This window comes from Hemiscyllium ocellatum, chromosome 17, assembly GCF_020745735.1.
Source record: "Hemiscyllium ocellatum isolate sHemOce1 chromosome 17, sHemOce1.pat.X.cur, whole genome shotgun sequence".
Taxonomy (NCBI): domain Eukaryota; kingdom Metazoa; phylum Chordata; class Chondrichthyes; order Orectolobiformes; family Hemiscylliidae; genus Hemiscyllium; species Hemiscyllium ocellatum.
In genome coordinates this window covers 57116081-57138328 of record NC_083417.1, presented here as the reverse complement: position 1 = coordinate 57138328, position 22248 = coordinate 57116081, and the positions used below count along the sequence as shown (strand labels likewise).

The 22248-nt window shown below is 40.8% G+C and overlaps 1 protein-coding gene across 2 annotated transcripts in view; it reads left to right on the top strand.

The window, feature by feature from the left end:
* Window positions 1–14680: 14680 nt before the first annotated feature.
* The window catches only part of nup93 (nucleoporin 93), a 131672-nt gene continuing 124104 nt past the window's right edge, over window positions 14681–22248 (top strand). The window contains exon 1 of one of the 2 annotated variants that reach the window (XM_060837777.1): window positions 14681–14745. The gene's annotated coding sequence lies outside the window, so the exon portion shown is untranslated. The remainder of the gene's footprint in view (window positions 14746–22248) is intronic. The other variant, XM_060837778.1, reaches the window with a different exon arrangement.

Below are 22248 nucleotides of genomic sequence, written 5' to 3'. Positions count from 1 at the left end.
GGGCCACAACACACTGCAGCACACCTGAACTACAAAAAGAGGAAGAAGAACACCTATACAAGGTATTCACCAAAAACGGATACCCCCGCAATTTCATCAACAGATGCCTCAGGGAAAGACAACAAAATGAGGACATGCCACAAACCAAAGGACTGGCCACACTCCCACACATCAGGAGCATTTCTGAACTGACAGCCAGACTGCTACGATCACTAGGACTCATAACAGCACACAAACCAACAGCCACTCTCAGACAACAACTCACCAGGACAAAGGACCCGATACCCAGCAGGAGCAAAATGAACGTAGTGTACAAAATCCCATGCAAGGACTGCACAAACCACTACATAGGACAAACAGGAAGACAGCTAACAACCCACATCCATGAACACCAACGAGCCACGAAACAACACCAACAACTTCAATGCCAGAAGTATAAGAAATAAGGTAGGTGAACTTGCAGCGTGGGTTGGTACCTGGGACTTCGATGTTGTGGCCATTACAGAGACGTGAGTAGAACAGGGACAGGAATGGCTATTGCAGGTTCCACGGTTTAAATGTTTTGGTAGGGTCAGAGGTGGGGTACAAGAGGGGGAGGTGTGGCATTGCTTGTCACAGCGGTGGAAAGGACAATGGAGGAAGACTTGCCATCTGAGGTAGTTTGGGCTGAGGTTAGAAATAGGAAAGGTGAGGTCACCCTATTAGGAGTTTTCTACAGGCCTCCTAATAGTTCGAGAGACGTAGAGGAAAGTATTGCAAGGATGATTCAGGAGAAGAGTGAAAGTAGTAGGGTGGTTGTTATGGGGTACTTTAACTTCCCAGATATTGACTGGGAAAGCTATAGCTCGAGTTCGTTAGGTGGGTCTGTATTTGTTCAATGTGTGCAGGAGGGTTTCCTGACACAATATGTAGACAGGCCAACAAGAGGTGAGGCCATACTGGATTTGGTTCTAGGTAATGAACCAGGCCAGGTGTTAGACTTGGAGGTAGGTGAGCACTTCGGGGACAGTGACCACAACTCGGTGACTTTTACTCTAGTGATGGAGAGGGACAAGTGTGCACTGCAGGGCAGGAGTTATAGCTGGGGGCAGGGAAATTATGATGCGGTAAGGCATGACTTAGGATGTGTGGATTGGAAAAATAGGCTTCAAGGGAAGGACACAAATGATATGTGGAGCTTGTTCAAGGAGCAGCTATTGGGTGTCCTTGATAAGTATGTACCAGTCAGGCAGGGAGGAAAGGGTCTTGTGAGGGAGCCGTGGTTTAATAAGGAATTGGAATCCCTTGTAAAAGGGAAGAGGGCGGCCTAAGTAAAGATGAGGCGTGAAGGTTCAATTGGGGTGATTGAGAGTTATAAGGTAGCCAGGAAGGATCTAAAGAGAGAGCTAAGAGCAGCGAGAAGGGGACATGTAAAGTCCTTGGTTGGTAGGATTAGGGAAATCCCAAAGGCTTTCTATAGATATGTCAGGAATAAAAGGATGGCTAGGGTAGGTATCGGTCCAGTCAAGGATAGTAGTGGGAAGTTGCGCGTGGAGGCGGAGGAGATTGGAGAGACACTAAATCAATACTTTTCGTCAGTATTCACTCAGGAACAGGACATTGTTGCTGATGTGAATATTGAGTCACAGGTGATTAGAATAGATGGCTTTGAGGTATGTAGGGAAGAGGTCTGGGGAATACTGGAAAGGATGAAAATAGATAAGTCCCCTGGGCCTGATGGCATTTATCCTAGGATCCTCTGGGAAGCTAGGGAGGAGATAGCGGAGCCATTGGCCTTGATTTTTATGTCGTCGTTGTCTACAGGAATCGTGCCAGAAGACTGGAGGATAGCGAATGTGGTCCCCTTGTTCAAGAAGGTGAGTAGGGACAGCCCTAGTAACTATAGGCCAGTAAGTCTTACTTCTGTTGTGGGCAAAGTCTTAAAGAGAATTGTAAGCGATAGGATTTATGAACATCTGGATAGGAATAATGTGATCAAGGATAGTCAGCATGGTTTTGTGAAGGGCAGGTCATGCCTCACAAACCTTATTGAGTTCTTTGAGAAGATGACCAAGGAAGTGGACGAGGGTAAAGCAGTAGATGTGGTGTATTTGGATTTTAGCAAGGCGTTCGATAAGGTACCCCATGGTAGGCTACTGCAAAAATTACAGAGGTATGGCATTGAGGATGAATTAGAGGTTTGGATTAGGAATTGGCTGGGTGGAAGGAGACAGAGGGTAGTAGTTGATGGTAAAGGTTCATCTTGGAGTGCAGTTACTAGCGGTGTTCCACAAGGATCTGTTTTGAGACCATTGCTGTTTGTCATTTTTATAAATGACCTGGAGGAGGGGCTTGAAAGCTGGGTGAGCAAGTTTGCGGATGAGACGAAAGTCGGTGGAGTTGTGGACAGCGAAGAAGGATGTGGCAGGTTACAGCGGGATATAGATAAGTTGCAGAGCTGGGCAGAAAGGTGGCAAATGGAGTTTAATGTAGCTAAGTGTGAAGTCATTCACTTTGGTAGGAGTAACAAGAAGATAGATTACTGGGCTAATGGTAGGCTACTTGGTAGTGTGGATGAGCAGAGGGATCTTGGTGTCCATGTACTCAGATCTCTGAAAGTTGCCACCCAGGTAAATTGTGCTGTGAAGAAGGCAGATGGCGTACTGGCTTTTATTGGTAGAGGAATTGAGTTCCGGAGTCCTGAAGTCATGTTGCAGTTGTATAAGACTCTGGTGAGGCCTCATCTGGAGTATTGTGTGCAGTTTTGGTCGCCATACTATAGGAAGGATGTGGAAGCACTGGAACGGGTGCAGAGGAGGTTTACCAGGATGTTGCCTGGCATGGTAGGAAGATCGTATGAGGAAAGGCGGAGGCAATTGGGGCTGTTCTCATTGGAGAAAAGAAGGTTTAGGGGAGATTTGATAGAGGTGTACAAGATGATTAGGGGTTTAGATAGGGTTGACAGTGAGAACCTTTTTCCGCGTATGGAGTCAGCTGTTACTAGGGGACACAGCTTTAAATTAAGGGGAGGTTGGTATAGGACAGATGTTAGGGGTAGATTCTTTACTCAGTGGGTTGTGAGTTCATGGAACGCCCTGCCAGTATCAGTGGTGGACTCTCCCTCTTTATGGTCATTCAAGCGGGCATTGGATAAGCATATGGAGGTTATTGGGCTAGTGTAGGTTAGGTAGGCTTCGGTCGGCGCAACATCGAGGGCCAAAGGGCCTGTACTGCGCTGTATTTTTCTATGTTCTATGTTCTATGTTCTAACACGACCAGCTATCCCTGGTAGCCATACACTCAGATGACAAACAACATGAATTTGATTGGGACAACACCACTATTATAGGGCAGGCCAAACAGAGAACAGCCAGGGAATTCCTAGAAGCATGGCACTCATCCACGAATTCTATCAACAGACACATCGACCTAGACCCTATATACCGATCACTGCAACGGACAGCAACTGACAACCGGAAGCGGCAGATTCAAACCAGTATAAATGCTGGAGGAATCAGCACAGAAGTGCTTCATAGGAGGCTCCCAAGCACTGAAGCTGTCACCTAGAAAGGGGACAAAACGTTTGCAATAAAAACTCCCAGCTCGGCGAACAGAACTACGACAACGAGCACCCGAGCTACAAATCTTCTCACAAACTTTGAAGATTAGAGTTTACACAGAAGTTGAAAGGGTAAAACTAACAGCTCTACACCTGAAACCACATAGCATTTGAAACAAAATAGACAAACTGAGAGTACAAATAGAAGTGAAGAAATACTATCTGTGAGCCATGGATGATATGGATTAGACCTAAATCTTGAAAGATACAGGACTTTTAGAAATAACAGAGAAATAGGAAAACATGGAGGTATGGTTCTGTTTGTTAAGGACAGTATTAGCATAAAAGAAGGGTGAGCTCAGATTGAGAAATCAAATGTGGAAACATTTTGGGTGGAAATAAGAAATGGTAAAGGCAAGAGGTCACTTGTGGGAGTGATGTACTCACCTCTTATCAGAAACGAGACAGTAGGGTGAGGCATAAAGGAAGAAATAATGTGAGTTTGTTAAAAAGGCATGGTGATAATGATGAGTGATGTTAATTTACTTATCTCTTGGAAAAGTCATATGGGCTAAGGTGGGTAGATGAGAATGTTTCCTTAGAACCAAATGTATTGGAGCCAACCTATTGGAGCAGGCTATACTAGACCTGATATCATGCAACAAGATAGTATGCATTCATTCTCACATAGTGAAAATGCCTCTGGTATCAGTGTTCATAACATGGCTGCGCTTCACATTCAGTTTAAAGAACAGTGGAAGTGTCTGACACAATTTTAAAAAAAATAGATAAGGGCAGATATGAGGTCTTGAAAGGAGAAATAGCTAGAGAGAATTGGCAAATTAAGTTAAAGGTAGGTCTATAAAGGTGTAATGGAATATTTCAGAAAATACCGAATGGACACATTTCAAAGAGTATGAAAAATTCTAAGGTACAGACCCACCAACTGTGATTAACTGGAAATGTCAAAGATAATGTCAAACTAAAGGAAAAAGCAATGACAGGTGGCAGATCAGATGATTGGACAGAATGTAGCAAACCAAAGAATGATCAAAAAATTATGAAGAGGGAAAAATGGAAAGAGAAAGTTAGGCAAAAACAAACAAATAAGGGTTTCAAGAAATACTTAAAGAAGGAAGGAGTTAATAAAGTGAGTGTTAGTCCTAGAGAAAGTGAGACTGGTGTATTAATGATGGAAAGTAAGGAAATGGCAGATGAATTGATTGGGTATTTTGCATCAGTCTTTATTATAGATGATATAAGTAACTTCCCAGAACCAACCATAAATCAGAAAATGGAAATGAGGGAGAAACTCAGGAAAAGCAGAGAAATGGTACTGAGTTCATTGTGGGAGATGCGGGCTGATAAGTACCTGGTTCCTTACCAAGCGAATTCCAGTGACTAGTGAGATCGTTGATGCATTGATTTCAATTTTCCAAATCTTCTTTGTTTCAGTCCCACTTGTTTGGGAGATAGCAAACGTAACTCTTCTATTGAAAAAAGAGGGAAGCAGAAAGCAAGAAGCTACAGGCTGAGTTACCTGAACATCTATCATAGGGAAGATGTTAGAAGCTACTATAAACAAGTTACATTATTATTACAATTTTAATAATGTCAAGTTAATCAGGCAGAGTTCTGTGAAAAGGAAATTATGTTTGAATAATTTATTGGAAATACTTGAGGAGGTTACCCATGTTGTGCATAAGAGGAATCAGTGGATGTATAGTACTTAGGTTTCCAGAAGGCATTTATTAAGGTTAATGCAGAAAATAAAAACTCTGGATGTAGAGGGTAGAATATTGGCATAGATAGAAACTTGTCTGGCTAACAAGATGCAGAGAGTAGATGTAAAACTTTTTTTTCAAGTTAGCAATATATAATGTGTGGTTTAGGGTATAGGTTTGCTCGCTGAGCTGTAGGTCTGATATCCAGACGTTTCATTACCTGGCTAGGTAACATCATCAGTGGTGACCTCCAAGTGAAGCAAAGCTGTTGTCTCCTGCTTTCTATTTATATGTTTGTCCTGGATGGGGTTCCTGGGGTTTGTGGTGATGTTATTTCCTGGTCGTTTTCTGAGGGGTTGATAGATGGTATCTAGATCTATGTGTTTGTTTACGGCGTTGTGGTTGGAGTGCCAGGCCTCTACGAATTCTCTGGCATGTCTTTGCTTAGTCTGTCCCAGGATAGATATGTTGTCCCAGTCAAAATGGTTGTTTTTTTCCTCCGTGTGTAGGGCTACGAGGGAGAGAGGGTTGTGTCTTTTTGTAGCTAGCTGGTGTTCGTGTATCCTGGTGGCTAACTTTCTTCCTGTTTGTCCTACGTAGTGTTTGTGGCAGTCCTTGCATGGAATTTTGTAGATGACATTGGTTTTGTCCATGGGTTGTACTGGGTCTTTTAAACTTGTTAGTTTTTGTTTGAGAGTGTTGGTGGGTTTGTGTAGTACTAGGATTCTGAGGGGTCTTAGTAATCTGGCTGTCATTTCTGAAACTTCTTTGATGTATGGTAAGGTGGTTAGGGTTTCTGGCTGTGTTAGGTCTGCTTGTTGTGGTTTGTTCTTGAGGAATCTGCGGACTGTATTTTTTGAGTAACCGTTCTTCTTGAATACGTTGTATAGGTGGTTCTCCTCTGTTTTCCGAAGTTCATCTGTGCTGCAGTGTGAGGTGGCTTGTTGGAATAGTGTTCTGATACAGCTTCGTTTGTGTGTGTTGGGATGGTTGCTGGTGTAGTTAAGTATTTGGTCAGTGTTTGTCGGTTTTCTGTATACACAGGTTTGTAGTTCTCCGTTGTCTGTTCTTTCGACTGTGACGTCCAGGAATGCGAGTTTGTTGTCGGTTTCTTTCTCCTTGGTGAACTTTATGCCTGTGAGGGTGTTGTTGATGATGTTAAATGTCTCTTCTTGTTTCGTTTTGTGATGACAAAGGTGTCATCTACGTAGCGGACCCAGATGTTTGGTTTGATGGTTGGTATGGATGTTTGTTCTAGTCTTTGCATTACCGCTTCTGCTATGAATCCTGATCGCGGAGATCCCATGGGTGTGCCATTGATTTGTTTGTAGATTATGTTGTTGAAGGTGAAGTGGGTGGTGAGGCACAGGTCCACTAGCTTCATGACGTTTTTGTTGGTAATGTGATTGATGGTGGTTGGGGTGTGTGTGTGATCGTCGAAGACGAAACAATGATCTCATTCGACGTAACAGCACTGTTCACCTCCATCAGCTTCGAACTGGCAAAGGAAACACTTACACACTTTTACAAGAGACTAGGACCCGTGGACACAGCCTTAGAATTAGAGGGGGTCAATTCAGAACAGAAATGTGGAGACATTTCTTCAGGCAGAGAGTGGTGGGCCTGTGGAATTCATTGCCGCAGAGTGCAGTGGAGATCAGGATGCTGAATGTCTTCAAGGTAGAGATTGATAGATTCTTAATGTCATGAAGAATTAAGGGCTACGGGGAGAATGCTGGTAAGTGGAGTTGAAATACACATCAGCCATGAATGGCAGAGTGGATTCGATGGGCCGAATGGCCTTACTTCCAATCCTATGTCTTAAGGTCTTATGGACATCACCACAAACCCCAGGAACCCCATCCAGGAGAAAGATATAAATAGAAAGCAGGAAACAACAGCTTCGCTTCACTTGGAGGTTGCCACTGATGATGTTACCTAGCCAGGTAATGAAACGTCTGGATATCAAACCTACAGCTCAGGTTGATACCCTAAACCTCAACCTGAGCTACAAACCTTCACAAACCTTGCATAATGTGTGGTGTCCAATGCTCAGATCTCAACTGTTTACAATTTATATGAAGAGCTTAAAAGACGGATTGTATGGTTGGAAAATTTATTGATGACACGTGGATAGGTAGGAAAGTAAGTTGCAAGTGGTACACAGGAATGTTCCAAAAAGGTGCGAGTGGGTTAAGTGAATGGGCAATGTTATTGCAACTTGAGTATAATGTAGGAAAATGTGTAATTATTCATTTTGGCTGGAAGAATATAAAATATTAAATAAATGAGAGATTACAGAACTCTGAAATGCAGAGAGTGTCCTTGTATAAATGGCAAAAAATTAATATGCAGGTACAGCAAGTAATTAGGAAAACTAATAGGATATTATCTGTTACCCTAAGGGGAATTGAGTATAAAATTAGGGAGGTCATTCTTCAGTTATACAGGGCACAGATCAGACTGCATTTGAAGTACTGTGCACGGCATTACTTACTTTATTTAAGGAAGGATGTCAATATGGTGGAGACAATTCAGAGTCTGGTTACCGGATAATACCTGGAATTTGTGGGTTGCCTTATGAGGAGAACTTGAATATGAATGTGCAAAGCTTGTTTCTGCTGCTGAACTTTAAAACAGTAAGGTGATTTGTTTGAAACATATGTAATCCAGAGAGGACTCAACATAGTAGATGAGGAAGAGGTGGTTCCTCTTATGGAACAATCTAGAACAATTTAAACAAGGTGTTACTGTTGTTTAAAACAAGGTGTTACTGTTGTCGATTTACAGGTGAGATTAGCTTATACGTCTCTTCCAGAAAAAGTGGTGGAAGCAGAGTCTGTGAATATGTTTTAAGCCAGAGATAGATGGATTCCTGTTAAGCAAGGGTTGAAAGTTTATCAGGGTGAGGTAGGAGTGTGGTTACAATCAGATCAGGCATAATCTCATTGAATGGGCAGAGCTGGCCTGAGGAGTTGTTTGGCACAATCCTGCCTCTAATTTGTATAAATGTATATTAATAAATGTTCTAAATCTACTTCTCAGACACCAATCCATATTGCTGTCATTATACAATGAAAATATGCTGAACGTTAGCCTGTCATAGAGTCATTGAGTCATATTCAAACAGATGTACAGCATGGAAACAGACCCTACGGTTCAACCCGTCCATGCCTACCAGATATCCCAACCCAATCTAGTCCCACCTGCCAGCACCCGGCCCATATCCCTCCAAACCCTTCCTATTCATATACCCATCCAGATGCCTCTTAAATGTTGCAATTGTACCAGCTTCCACCACATCCTCTGGCAGCTCATTCCATCCATGTACCACCTACTGCGTGAAAAAGTTGCCCTGTAGGTCTCTTTTATATCTTTCCTCTCTCACCCTAAACCTATCCTCTCTAGTTCTGGACTCCCCAACCCCAGGGAAAAGACTTTACCCATGCCACTCATAATGTTGAAAACCTCTATAAGGTCACCCCTCAGCCTCTGACGCTCCAGGGAAAACAGATCCAGCCTGTTCAGCATCTCCCTATTGCTCAAATCCTCCAACCCTGGCAACATCCTTGTAAATCTTTTCTGAACCCTTTCAAGTTTCACAATATCTTTCCGATAGGAAGGAGACCAGAATTGCATGAAATATTCCAACAGTCCTGAACTTGCAATTTGACTTCCCAACTCCTGTACTCAATACTCTGACCAATAAAGGAAAACATACCAACCGTCTTCTTCACTATCCTATCTACCTGCGGCTCCACTTTCAAGGAGCCATGAACCTGCACTCCAAGGTCTCTTTGTTCAGCAACACTCCCTAGGATCTTACCATTAAGTATGTAAATCTTGCTAAGATTTGCTTTCCCAAAATGCAGCACCTCGCATTTATCTGAATTAAACTCCATCTGTCACCTCACAGCCTATTGGCCCTCTGGTCAAGATCCTGAGGTAATCTGAGGTAACCCTCTTCGCTGTCCACTACACCTCCAATTTTGGTGTCATCTGCAAACTTACTAACTATACCTCTTAAGCTCGCATTCAAATCACTTATGTAAATGACAAAATGTAGAGGACCCAGCACCGATCCTTGTGGCATTCCACTGGTCACAGGCCTCCAGTCTGAAAAATAACCCTCCACCACCACCCTCTGTCTTCTACCTTTGAGCCGGTTCTGTATCCAACTGGCTAGTTCTCCCTGTATTCCATGAGATCTAACCTTGCTAATCAGTCTCCCATGGGGAACCTTGTCGAACGCCTTACTGAAGTCCATATAGATCACATTTACTGCTCTGCCCTCATCAATCTTCTTTGTTACTTCTTCAAAAAACTCAATCAAATATGTGAGATAAGATTTCCCACGCACAAAACCATGTTGACTATCCCTAATCAGTCCTTGCCTTTCCAAATACATGTATATCCTGTCCCTCAGGATTCCCTCCAACAACTTGCCCACCGCCGACATCAGGCTCACTGGTCTACAGTTCCCTGGCTTGTCCATACCACCTTTCTTAAACAGTGGCACCAGATTAGCCAACCTCCAGTCTTCCAGCACCTCACCTGTGACTATCGATGATACAAACATCTCAGCAAGAGGCCCAGCAATCACTTCTCTAGCTTCCCACAGAGTTCCAGGGTACACCTGATCAGGTCCTGGGGATTTAGCCACTTTTGTGCATTTCAAGACATCCAGCACTTCCTCATCTGTACTCTGGACATTTTGCAAGATGTCACCATCTATTTCCCTACAGTCTATATCTTCCATATCCTTTTACACAGCAAATACTGCCGCAAAACACTCACTTAGTATCTCCCCCATTTTCTGTGGCTCCATACAAAGGCCACCTTGTTGACCTTTGAGGGGCTCTATTCTTTTCCTAGTTAGCCTTTTGTCCTTAATGTATTTGTAAAAACCCTCCTTAATTCTATTTGCCAAAGCTATCTCATGTCCCCTTTTTCCCCTCCTGATTTCCCTCTTAGGTATACTCCTACTTCCTTTATACTCTTCTAAGGATTCACTTGATCTATCCTGTCTATACCTTACATATGCTTCCTTCTTTTCTTAAACAAACCCTCAATTTCTTTAGTCATTCAGCATTCCCTATACCCACCAGCCTTTCCTTTCACCCTAACAGGAATATACTTTCGCTGGATTGTCGTCATCTCATTTCTGAAGGCTTACCATTTTCCAGCTGTTCCTTTACCTGAGAATATCTGCCCCCAATCAGCTTTTGAAAGTTCTTGCCTCATACTGTCAAAATTGGCCTTTCTCCAATTTAGAACTTCAACCTTTAGATCTGGTCTACCCTTTTCCATCAATATTTTAAATCTAATAGAATTATGGTCGCTGGCCCCAAAGTGCTCCCCCACTGACACCTCACTCACCTGCTCTGCCTTATTTCCCAAGAGTAGGTTAAGTTTTGCACCTTCTCTAGTAGGTACATCCACATACTGAATCAAAAAATTGTCTTGTACACACTTAACAAATTCCTCTCCATCTAAAGCCTTAACACTATGGCAATCCCAGTCTATGTTTGGAAAGTTAAAATCCCCTACCATAACCACCCTATTATTCTTACAGATAAATGAGATCTCCTTACAAGCTTGTTTCTCAATTTCCCTCTGACTATTCCCAATAAGGTGATCATCCCTTTCATATTTTTCAGTTCCACCCAAATAACTTCCCTAGATATATTTCATGGAATATCCTCCCTCAGTACAGCTGTAATGCTATCCCTTATCAAAAATGCCACCCCCCCCCCCCTCTCTCTTGCCTCCCTTTCTATCCTTTCTGTAGCATTTGTATCCTGGAACATTAAGCTGCCAGTTCTGCCCATCCCTGAGCCATGTTTCAGTAACTGCTATGATATCCCAGTCCCATGTTCCTAATCATGCCCTGAGTTCATCTGCCCTCCCTGTTAGGCCCCTTGCATTGAAATAAATGCAGTTTAATTGATTAGTGTTATCTTGTCCCTGCCTGCCCTGACTGTTTGACTCACCTCTGTTCTCAACTGTACCAGTCTCAGATTGATCTCTTTCCTCATTATCTCTCTGGGTCCCACCAACTACCACCCCCCCCAACCTTACTAGTTTAAATCCTCCTATGCAGCTCTAGAAAATTTCCCTGCCAGTATATTAATCCCCTTCCAATTTAGGTGCAATCCATCCTTCTTGTCCAGGTCACTTCTACCCCAAAGGAGATTTCAATGAACCAAAAATGTGAATCCTTCTCCCAGACATCAGCTCCTCAGCCATGCATTCATCTGCTCTATTCTCCTATTTCTGCCCTCACTAGCTCATAGCACCAGGAGTAATCCAAATATTACTACTCTCGAAGACCTCCTTTTTAAATTTCTGCCTAACCCTCTATAATCTCCCTTCAGAATCTCAAGCGTTTTCCTTCCTATGTTGGTTCCAATGTGGACAATGACCTTTTGCTGGCCCCTCTCCCCCGTGAGAACATTCTGCACCCTCTCTGAGATCCTGGCACCAGGGAAGCAACACACCATTCTGCTCTTTCTCTGCTGGCTACAGAAACCCCTGTCTGTACCTCGGACTAGAGAATCCCTTAACACAATCAATCTCTTGGAACCCGACGTATCCCTCGTTGCATTAGATCCAGTCTCAATACCAGAAACTTGGCTGTTCATGCTACATTCCCCTGAGAATCCATCACCCCCTACACTTTCCAAAATAGCATACCTGTTTGAAATGGGTAGATCTACAAAAGACTCCTGCACTAGCTACCTACCTCTATAACCTTTCCTGGAGTTAACCCATCTATGTGCCTGTACCTGAGACTTTCCCCCTTCCTAAAACTGCCATCCATCACATGTTGCAAATTCCTCATTGCTTCTAACTGTCTCTCCAACCGACCCATTCGATCTGATAAGATTCGTGGCCAACAGCATTTATGACAGATATTATACGCAGTAACCCTTAAATTCTCTTTAAACTCCCACATCTGACAAGAAGTACATATGACCCCATTAAAGGCCATTTTTTGCTCCTTCACAATCTACAGACCCATAAATTAACATCGTCTTATTCCTCTACAAACACTGCCCCAGGTTAAATTAATAGTTATGGCTTATATTTTAAGTTTAATCAAGAGATATATCTACAAAAAACATTTACTCAAGAAAGAACTCACTCTACTCACTACTGCAGAATCTCTGTTGGCCGCACTTAAAGCAGCAATGAACTTATCTGATTCTGTGCTGTGAACTTCGCCCAACAGTTCCTTCAAGATTAGTTGTGAATTTCACTGTTTTTTAATTTTCCCAGATGCACTCCGATGTTCAACAATACATGAATTCAAACAGAAAAGGCAGTAACTGTACAGGTTTTTTTTTCTTTCTCTCTCTCTCTCTCCTGTAATGGCCTCACCATGTGATTCCTTTGTCTGTTCTTCTCCCTTTTAAAACTGCTGTTGTTTTGACTTTTTTTTAGAATTAAAATGAAACAAGTGAATGTCTCAGGATTTATATATATATATATATCCATTGTTTATTAAATGTCTTGTGTCCAGCATGTGTTTTTTCTTGCGTTTATTTACTTCCCCATCATGATTTGACACAGCTGCAGGTGAGATCTTGACACTACTTTCATCATGATTAATTACCTGTATCCTTGGTTTTCAGTCATGTCAGCACTAGATGGTGATGTTGTTCTTGCAAGCTCTGTTTTGCTGGTGGCTTATAGCTATATTTTTTAGTTAGGACATTTTGTTCCCACAAATCAGCTTACTTTTACATGTACCAAGCCTGTAATTAACTTTTAAAAGTTATTTATCTTTTATTAGCTGTAGTCAAAGCACAGATTTGACCTCTTCTGGGTTTCTCAATTGGACAAACCTGATTAATGAAGAGAAGGAGGGCAAAGACATGAAATAAGTCAGAGAAAGCTCTTAGATTCTCATACTATCAAAAGGAACATGTTAACATTCACTTGCCAGGTCCATATTATCAAGGTGATCTATATAGATAATTACATTATCTATTACATTGGTTTATTTCAATATATTAACTTTTACATTAGTTTTTCACTGGATTATCTATTACATGGGTTTATTTCAAAGTATTATTTATTACACTGCTTTGTTTTGTTGCATTATCTACGACATATATTATATCACTATACTGTATTGTGCGTTACACTGGTCTATTTCACTGGATTCTCTATTGCACAGGCTTATTTCACTCTATTTTCTGTTACACTGGTTTATTTCATTGGATTATCTATGACACTAGTTTATTTCGTTGGATTATCTGTTACCAGGGTTTACTTCACTGGATGGTCTGTTATACTGGCTATATTTCATTGGATTATCTATGACACTAGTTTATTTCATTGTATTGTCTGTTACACTGGTTCATTTTACTGGGTAAACTACAACATGGGTTTATTTCAATATATTGTATGTCACACTTGTTTATTTCCCCATATTATCTGTCACACTGGTTTATTTCATGGGTTTATTTCATTATATTGTCTGTTATACTGATTTATTTCACTATATTGTCTGTTACACTAGTTTTATTTCATTGGATTATCAATGAAACTAGTTTATTTCACTGGATTACCTGTTACCAGGGTTTATTTCATTCGATTATCTATGAGACTAGTTTATATCATTGGATTATCTGTTACCAGGGTTTACTTCACAGGATTGTCTGTTACACTAGTTATATTTCAGTGGATTTTTGATGATGCTAATTTATTTTATTATATTGTCTGTTACACTGGTCTATTTTACTGGGTTAGCTACGACACGGATTTATTTCACTATATTATCTGTCACACTGGTTTATTTTACTGGATTATCTATGATATGGATTTATTTCACCGGATTATCAGTTACACTGGTTTATTTCATTATATTGTCTGTTACACTCGTTTATTTCTCTATATTGTCTGCTACACTGGTTTACTTCACTAGATTATCATTTCTACAAATTTATTGTTTGTTACACTGGTTTAGTTCACCCGTTTATTTCACTATATTATCTGCTACATTTGTTTATTTCACTGGATTATCTATTATACTGGTTTATTTCACAATATTGTCGGTTACACTCGTTTATCTCGCTATATTGTGGTACATTGGTTTAGTAAATTGGATTTCTATTGTATGGTTCATTCCACTCGGTTATCTATTATATTGGTTTAGTTCACTATATAGTCTGTTACACCCGTTTATTTCACTGGGTTATCTTTTATACTGGTTTATTTCATTTAAACATCAGCTCCTGAGGTTACTGTCTAATGAACTGAGGCTCTGTGATTGGTTGTTGCGGCCAGCCCGCCGGGACCCTCCGCCAATAGAACCGCCAGCAACCGCACGTGGCGCGGAGGTGGACCAATGAGAAGGCGGATGTGTGTTCCGGGCGGCCAATGGGAGAGCGGCCCGCGGTGCAGCCTGGGTATCGGTCCAGGAGCAGGCGGCAGCCGGTTGACGGAGAAAGCAGGCCGTGGTCTGGGAGAGAGGTAATAACAGGGGGCGGGGGGACAGACACAGGAGAGACAGAGGGGTAACGGGGGTGGTGCTGAGCTGGTGACAGGGGTATCCGAGGATCATGGTGGAGACAGGCTGGAGTGAGAGGTAACGTCAATCATGGGCAGGTGATGGCAAGGTTGGACACTGGGGATCCACTTGGTGCTCCCCTACCCCCTCCAGGAGCAAGGGGATCCCAGTCCAGGTCCATACTCTCAGTCTCTGGCAGGGGATGGCCTGTTTCATCCCCTGGAACAGTTGTGCCAGCCATCCCTGGATCAGGTAGTGTCTCTGTCTTCTCAGAGTCTGGGCTGAAGGCCCCCTCCAGAGCCATACAGTTCCAGGCTGGCAATCCCAGTACAGCATTCAGGGAGCTCCAAGCTCTTAAAGTGGTTTGGTATACTGTCAGTCTCTAGTGCCAAGACAGTGCTGTGCAGCCAAGGCAGATGTTGCTGGGCCCCCATTCATCCCATTGTTAGTCAGTGCTGGGGGGCAGTACTGCAGAAGGAGCTTCACATGGTCAGAGTAGCATTATTGTGTGAGATGGAAAAGTATTATCAAAGCACCCTACTATGAATGTTGAGGTGCTGGAGAAAGTACAGAGTTAGAGTGCAGTGATTGGGAAGGGGTGGATTGTTGTAATGGTGCTGAGGGACCACCACACTGCCAGCGTAGCTATGTTTCTGATCACTTGTGTTGCAGTTATATTTTGGATGAGATGTTGAACAGAGGTCCTGGCCTTATGCAAGGAATTGAATTTTCTTCCTGAATTTGAAAGTATGCTACTTCAATTATACACTTGCTTTCAAAAGTATTTAACTTGCAACAGCAAATAATCTGTCATCTCTAGCATTTTACAATACTGTCTGTAAAATCAAGCCTGAAAACCCCCACGGTTAGACATTCAGTTAAAATTACTTAAGCACACTTTCAAACAGATATTGTTGTTATTCCCTGATCTACCAAGTTAGCTGAACCATCCAAGATTGCAACTGGGAAGCAAGAAGTGTCTGATAACTGAGTTTGAGGGAATCATTTTCTGAGGGAGATTGCAGGAAACCGGAGACAAAATTTTAAAATGATGTCTGTCTCTTCTGAAAGAGAATTGGAGAATGATCGTTTCTCCTCAATAAACAATGTAAGGAAATGTCTAAGTAGTGTCTTAACAGCACTGGGGGGTCAGCGAGAGATCTAGGGTCATACATATGTTGATCTTTGAAGGTCAGTATGCTATAATTTAACTATGGTCATATAAAAATATTTTTAGATTGATATTCTAGAAATATTGAAAAATATAAACATTTGGAAGCAATATTGATTTTTTTTTTCCCCAAGGGAACAGTTGTTACTGTTGGGGTATAATGTGCATATGTGGGCACCCAAGTTTAGCATTGATATTCAAGCCATGTAAAGGATAGTGATAGAATAACATCACACGAGAGATTATGAAAGAATGCAGCTGTTTTCATTGGAATTGAAGCTAAGTGGAGAGACCAAACTTGAAGTTTTTAAGTATTGAAATTTTCAGAAGATAATTAAGTGAAGACATATCAGTGATAGACACGTTAGCAATGATAAATAGACCAGGGTTATCCCTGCTTAAGAAGCAGGAAGTGAAGACTCTAGATTGTTTGAACCTTTTCCACCATTCAGTACGATTGGAGCTGATCTAACTCAATTCTACTTTCCTGCTGTGTCTCCATATTCTTTAATCTTCTTAAGTATTCAAAACCTAATGATCTCTTCCTTGAATTCATTCTGACTGATCTTTTAGTGGTGCCTAAGGTAGAAATTTCTCCTTGGTGCCTAATGTCCAACTTTTGTCCTTTGACCCTTTAGTTCTAGATTATAAAGCCAATGGAAGCATCCTCCCAATATCTGTCTGTATCATGCTTTTGAAGAGTGTTGCATGATTCAAGGAGATCTCCTGTCGTTCTTCTAATCTTTAGAGAATATGGCCGATCTACATGATCTCTTCTGAGGCTGTCCCTTCATTGCAACAATAAATCTAACAAGCCCTTATTTCATTCCTTTTTGAAGGTGGAAAATCCTTCTTTGATTGAGGAAATCAAGATTGTACTCATCACTCCGGGTGTCTCACTGCTTAGAAATTTTCAGCAAAGTTTCTTTAGAGTGGTATAAATTGGGAGGCTTGTTTCTGACAAAGATGGTAACGTGTTCTTGAAACCATGATTTTAAGAAGGGAATAATATAATTGCCAGTAAATTGAGATTAGAATAGCTTAGTGTCATTTGGAAACTTAACATTGGCATGATAGCTGCAGTGAGGGTCCCCTGTGTTATGTTTCCTGTGATAGTGGAAAATTAAAGAGTACGCGAAACTGTGGACGTTTTTGAAACACTTAAGGATGTAGGCAGATTGGTGAATTAGGAAGATTTGTTGTAAATGCATTCATAGTAGAGAATTGTAAAGCAACATCTTACTCAGAAAAACATCTGAGTTTAGATATGTAATAATTAGTAAAATTCTTAAGAGTTAAAGAAGTAGAGGTGCAACGATACAGGTTGTTAGGAGGGATTAAATGGCATACTATAAGATCATAAGATATAGATGTTAGGGAATTTGGTCCATCGAGGCTGTTCCTGTCATGGCTGATATATTTCTCAACTTCATTCTCCTGCCTTCTCCCTGTAACTCTTGATCCATTTACTATTCAAGAACTTATCCACTTCTGTGTTAAATATACTCAATATCTTGGCCTCTATAGCCCTCTGTTTGGGTGGGAAGATGCAAGTGGTGATATTCCTTTGCATTTGCTGCCCTTCTCCTTCTAGATAGCATAAGGGTACTGGCTAAGGAACCTTAGTGAGCTTTCATGGTGCATCTTGTCGATCATACATGCTGTTTCCATTGGGTGTCAATGGTGGAGATGGTGAATGTTTAAGGTAGTAAATATTGTGCCTTTCAAATGGAATGCTCTGTCCGAGAAAATGTGGAGCTTCATGTGTGTTGTTGGAGCTGCACTCCTGCAAGCGAGTGGAGTGTATTCACACTCTTGACTTGTACCTTGTAGATGACGGCAAGGTTTTGAGAAGTCAGGAGATGAGTTACCTGTTGCAGAATTCTTAGTCTCTGACTGTTCTTGTACTCCCAGTATTTATATGGTGGCTCTAGTTCAGTTTTTGGTCAATGATAACTCCCTGACTGATGCTAATAGGGCATTCAGTGATGGTGATGCCATTGAATGTCAAGGGACCATTGTTGGATTCTCTCTTGAAGATGATGGTTGCCTGGCACTTGTATGGCTCAAACATCTTTCCAATTAACAGTCCAAGCTTGAATTCTGACCAGATTTTGCTGTATTTGAATACAAACTGCTTCGGTATCTGAGGCATCATGAATGGTGCTGAATATTGTGCAGTTATCAGTGAACATGCTCATATCTGCTCTTATGACAGAGGGAGCGTCATTGATGGAGCATCTGAAGAAGATTTGGCTTGGAATACTACCCTGAGGAACTCCTGCAGAGATGTCAATCATCTCAATCCTAGGACCTCCAACAATTACAGCCATTTTCCATTTTTCTTTGTGCTAGGTTTTTTTTCCCTGCTGATAGCAATTTATTCCCTATTTAATGTTTACTTCAATTTTGTGTGGGTTCCTCAATACCATGCTAGGTCAAATGCACTTTTGCCTCTCCTTTGCAGTTCAACCATTTTGCCCTTATTTGGACTAAGGCTATAATGAGCTCAGAAACTAAGTGACCGTGACAAAAGCTTCCTATCAAGGGGTTTGGCCTGAAATGTTGACTTTCCTGCTCCTTGGACACTGTCTGACCTGCTATGCTTTTCCAGCTTCACATTTATTGATTGTGAGCATTAGGGAGCATGTGCAGCTTAATAGAACTGTTGTTGATACCTTCATACATTTTGCTGCTGATTAACACCCGTCACATCAGTATATGCTCAATCAGGTTGGATTTGTCCTACTTTTTGTGGACAGGATGTGATATACCTAGGCAATTTTCAACCTTAGTTTTGCCATTTATGCTGGAACAGTTCAATTTACTGAAACCAAATCAAATACTTAAATGATTTAACTGAATGCTCTCCGAACCAACCATTCAATGTATTTTTGTAAACTTTCAGAACATACATTGATTTTCAAACTTGCCCAACTATGTCTTACTGTTTACTATGGGTTTTGTAATTCTTGCCCCTTTTTGTCAATAGGGTGTTAATCTTGCATGTTTGTTATTAGAATCTTATGTTACTTGAACCATTTTTATTGCCAGACCTGAATTGCCTGAAATGTAATCAAAATATGGCATATCACCCATGCTGATTGGTGCCATGATTAGAATCTTTGCATAAATTATATCCTGGATTTGATTTGAAAACATTTCAGGAACAAAAACTAGTGTAGTTAAACTAACTTAATCTACATACTAAATAAAACAGAACTGCGGACGTTGTAAATGATTATCCACAGATCCTTCGGTTTTTATTTCGTGTTTAACTCATTTCTTCTTGGCATGCCCACCTTGAAGCAATCTTGCTCCCTTCTCCGGTCACATTTCTGTTCAAATCTTTTCTCTTGTCTCCCGTCATTAATTTCATTGTTGCTATTGGTATCTGACCAGGTATTTGCTAAGATTTGTTTCTACAGCCGCATCACATTCTCAGTGCCTCTGGCTCAGACTCACCCTTTTGGATTCTGACTCCAGTTTCATCCTTCGTGCTTTGCCAGTTTTGAGGAAGGGTCACTGGACCCAAAACATTAACTCTGATTTCTCTCCACAGGTGCTGCCAAAAACTGCTGAGTCTTTCAAGCGATTTCTGTTTTTGTTTCCATCTGCATGTGTTCCTTTAAAACTTTAAGTTGTGGGACATGTCACATACGAGACAAGAAACTGTTTGTTTGGTTTTAGGAGAGAACTATTTTGTTAAGTTAATTGTGGTGATACAATGTGATGTACCAATGTAAGCTGGCATTTATTTAAATTATTGAGCTTATATAATTCATCTAGGACAAAGTGTCTTCTTCCACATTTATGCAATCTTGGCTCTCGTATCAAGATCTATGTATGATTTGGCTCAAATAATGAGAATTGTGAGGAAGATTATTTTCTGCCTTATATCATGCATTGTTCACACTTAGCAATGCCGAAAACTTGTACTGAATATATGCACTTGGATCACTTGTGTGTTACTAGGAATTCTGAATAGCTGTTGCACTCACTCTTCAACAGCCAAAAGGTGCGGTAACCTGAAATTGTAACCTCTCACCTTGGGAGTACTGCCAAACATTTTCAGGGTTTACATTACTGATAGTCAATAGTTTATTCTTGTTGTTGGATGTAGTTTTTAGAACTGTTGCCATGTTTTCCCATATGTTACTATACTTCAAAGTATTTCAGTATATAACTGCTTTGAGAAGTTTCCAGATGATCCAGATAGCCCTTTTGTCTCGCCATTCCCTTATAACACAAGATTATCTCTTGTGATCTCTTCTACATGAGCTTTAGGATCTTGAATCACTTGCAATCTTTTTAAATTAGTTGAAAGCCCAATGAATTATTAGTGTTCAAAATTAATGTTTGCTGAAAAGTCATCTTTGTATCAGGTTGCCTAATATTATTCGATTATGACAGGAAAGTAATCTATGAGCATGCTGCCTCCTCTTTCCTTTAACTCCTGTTTGTAATGGATGCAGGCAACTGTTTGTGTAGTATGCATTCAGAAGTGGTCATGAGCTTTTCCAGTTACTGTTGATTAATGAAAGACTAACTAAACTAGACTGCTGAGTCATAATACCAACTGCAGAATGTTGAAACTGCAGTTAAATTATTGCTTTCTGCATGTGACTGTGTTTTTGGAGTTAATGTTGCATTTCGGAGAAAGTTACTAATTGTTGCATTTGGCTCAGTTTTATCCTCCTATTGACAGAATTCTGCCAGTCATTCCTCTTTTTTTTGTACCCAACGGTATCAGCCCCGTCGTCTTGACAAGTTACTGACTACCTGTGTTTAGAATATTCAAGTACAGTATATTTTCTTTAATGTAGATTTTGGATCTAGACCTTTTTGTGAAGGTTTTATTTCACTGTACTTCTCCCTTGAGAGATAAGTGGTGCTAATACCAGTAATGATGTTTCCTCAGGGTACAGCAAATTTGTCAGCTATTTCTTATAAACCCAGAAATTTCTTCTTTGTAAAGATTGTATTGCCACTTAATGCATTTAAGGACTATTGCAATGTTTGAAACTTGTCCTTTTAACAATCTTAAAGATTTCATATTATTATAGTAACTATGAGTGATCAATACAAGAATGCTCTAAATTACTTAATTTTGCTCTTGAATAAAGATACATGCCGTGCTTGCACAGTATGTTGAGACCATCTGCTTACAATGAGACTTCCAGCCCTTCAATGAATGAATTTGTGTTGATAAATAATAAAACATGAAAATGATGTGCATTCCTTTGCATCACAGGATGGTTACAGACAGCCATTCCGATCACCATGTATGTTCTCTGATGGAGCAATTTACTGAGTACGATACCTGGACCTCTTCCTGCGTACCTTGCTTTGGATAATGCCTTCCTAAATGTCTCAAATGAACCTGCTTCTACCACATTTGGGCAATGCAGTCCAGATCCCGACCAGTTATTGCACGGAAAAAACTTCCTTCTTGTCTGTTTTTCTTAAGCCATCACCATAATTTGGTGCCTCGTTCTCATCCATCAGTGGAAACAGTTTTTCCTGTCTACATTTTCCTGACCCTTCCATTTTGAATGCATCCATTACATCTCTTCTGAAACTTCTCCTCTTGAAGGAAAACAGTTCCAACCTTTTCCAATTAATCTTCAAAACTGAAGTACCTCACCCACAAAACCATTCTTGTAAATCTTTTCTGCACCGTTTTGAAAGCCTTGACATTAGTACTAAAGTGTGGTGGCCACAACTAGACACAATACACCAGTTGAAGTCAATCCAGCATTTGACAGGAAATTCAGTAAATGTAAATTGAGCTGTCAATGATTGAACACTTTGTAGTTGAACAGTTATTTCCCTGATGGCTTGCACTTCAGCCCTAAGCACTAATAGAATTTCTGTCTGTATGCCAGCCCATCACTCTTCTAATTGACTTCATGCAAGCATTAAAATTTTGTTGTCTCATCCTGATCGTAAGAACATGAATGATCTATGACCTGGCAGGAATCTTTTTGAGAGTGCATGTTTATCCTGTGTGCAAAAATTTCATTTCAGCTGAAAGCCACTACTAAATAGTGTCAAAATATTTGGTAGTTTAATAAGGCACTTGAATGAAGTTCAGAATTTACATTATTTTGAGAGATTCACACCTTCGCAGAATCATGGAATGATACAGGAGAGAAATAGACCCTTCAACCCACTATGACAGTGTTATACCTCTTTGGCAGAGCTATTTCCCTGCTCTTTTGTTGTAGGTTTATAAACGTATCCAGTTTATAAATTTACATGGCTAGTGAGTTAGATCATGACATGTTCTTGT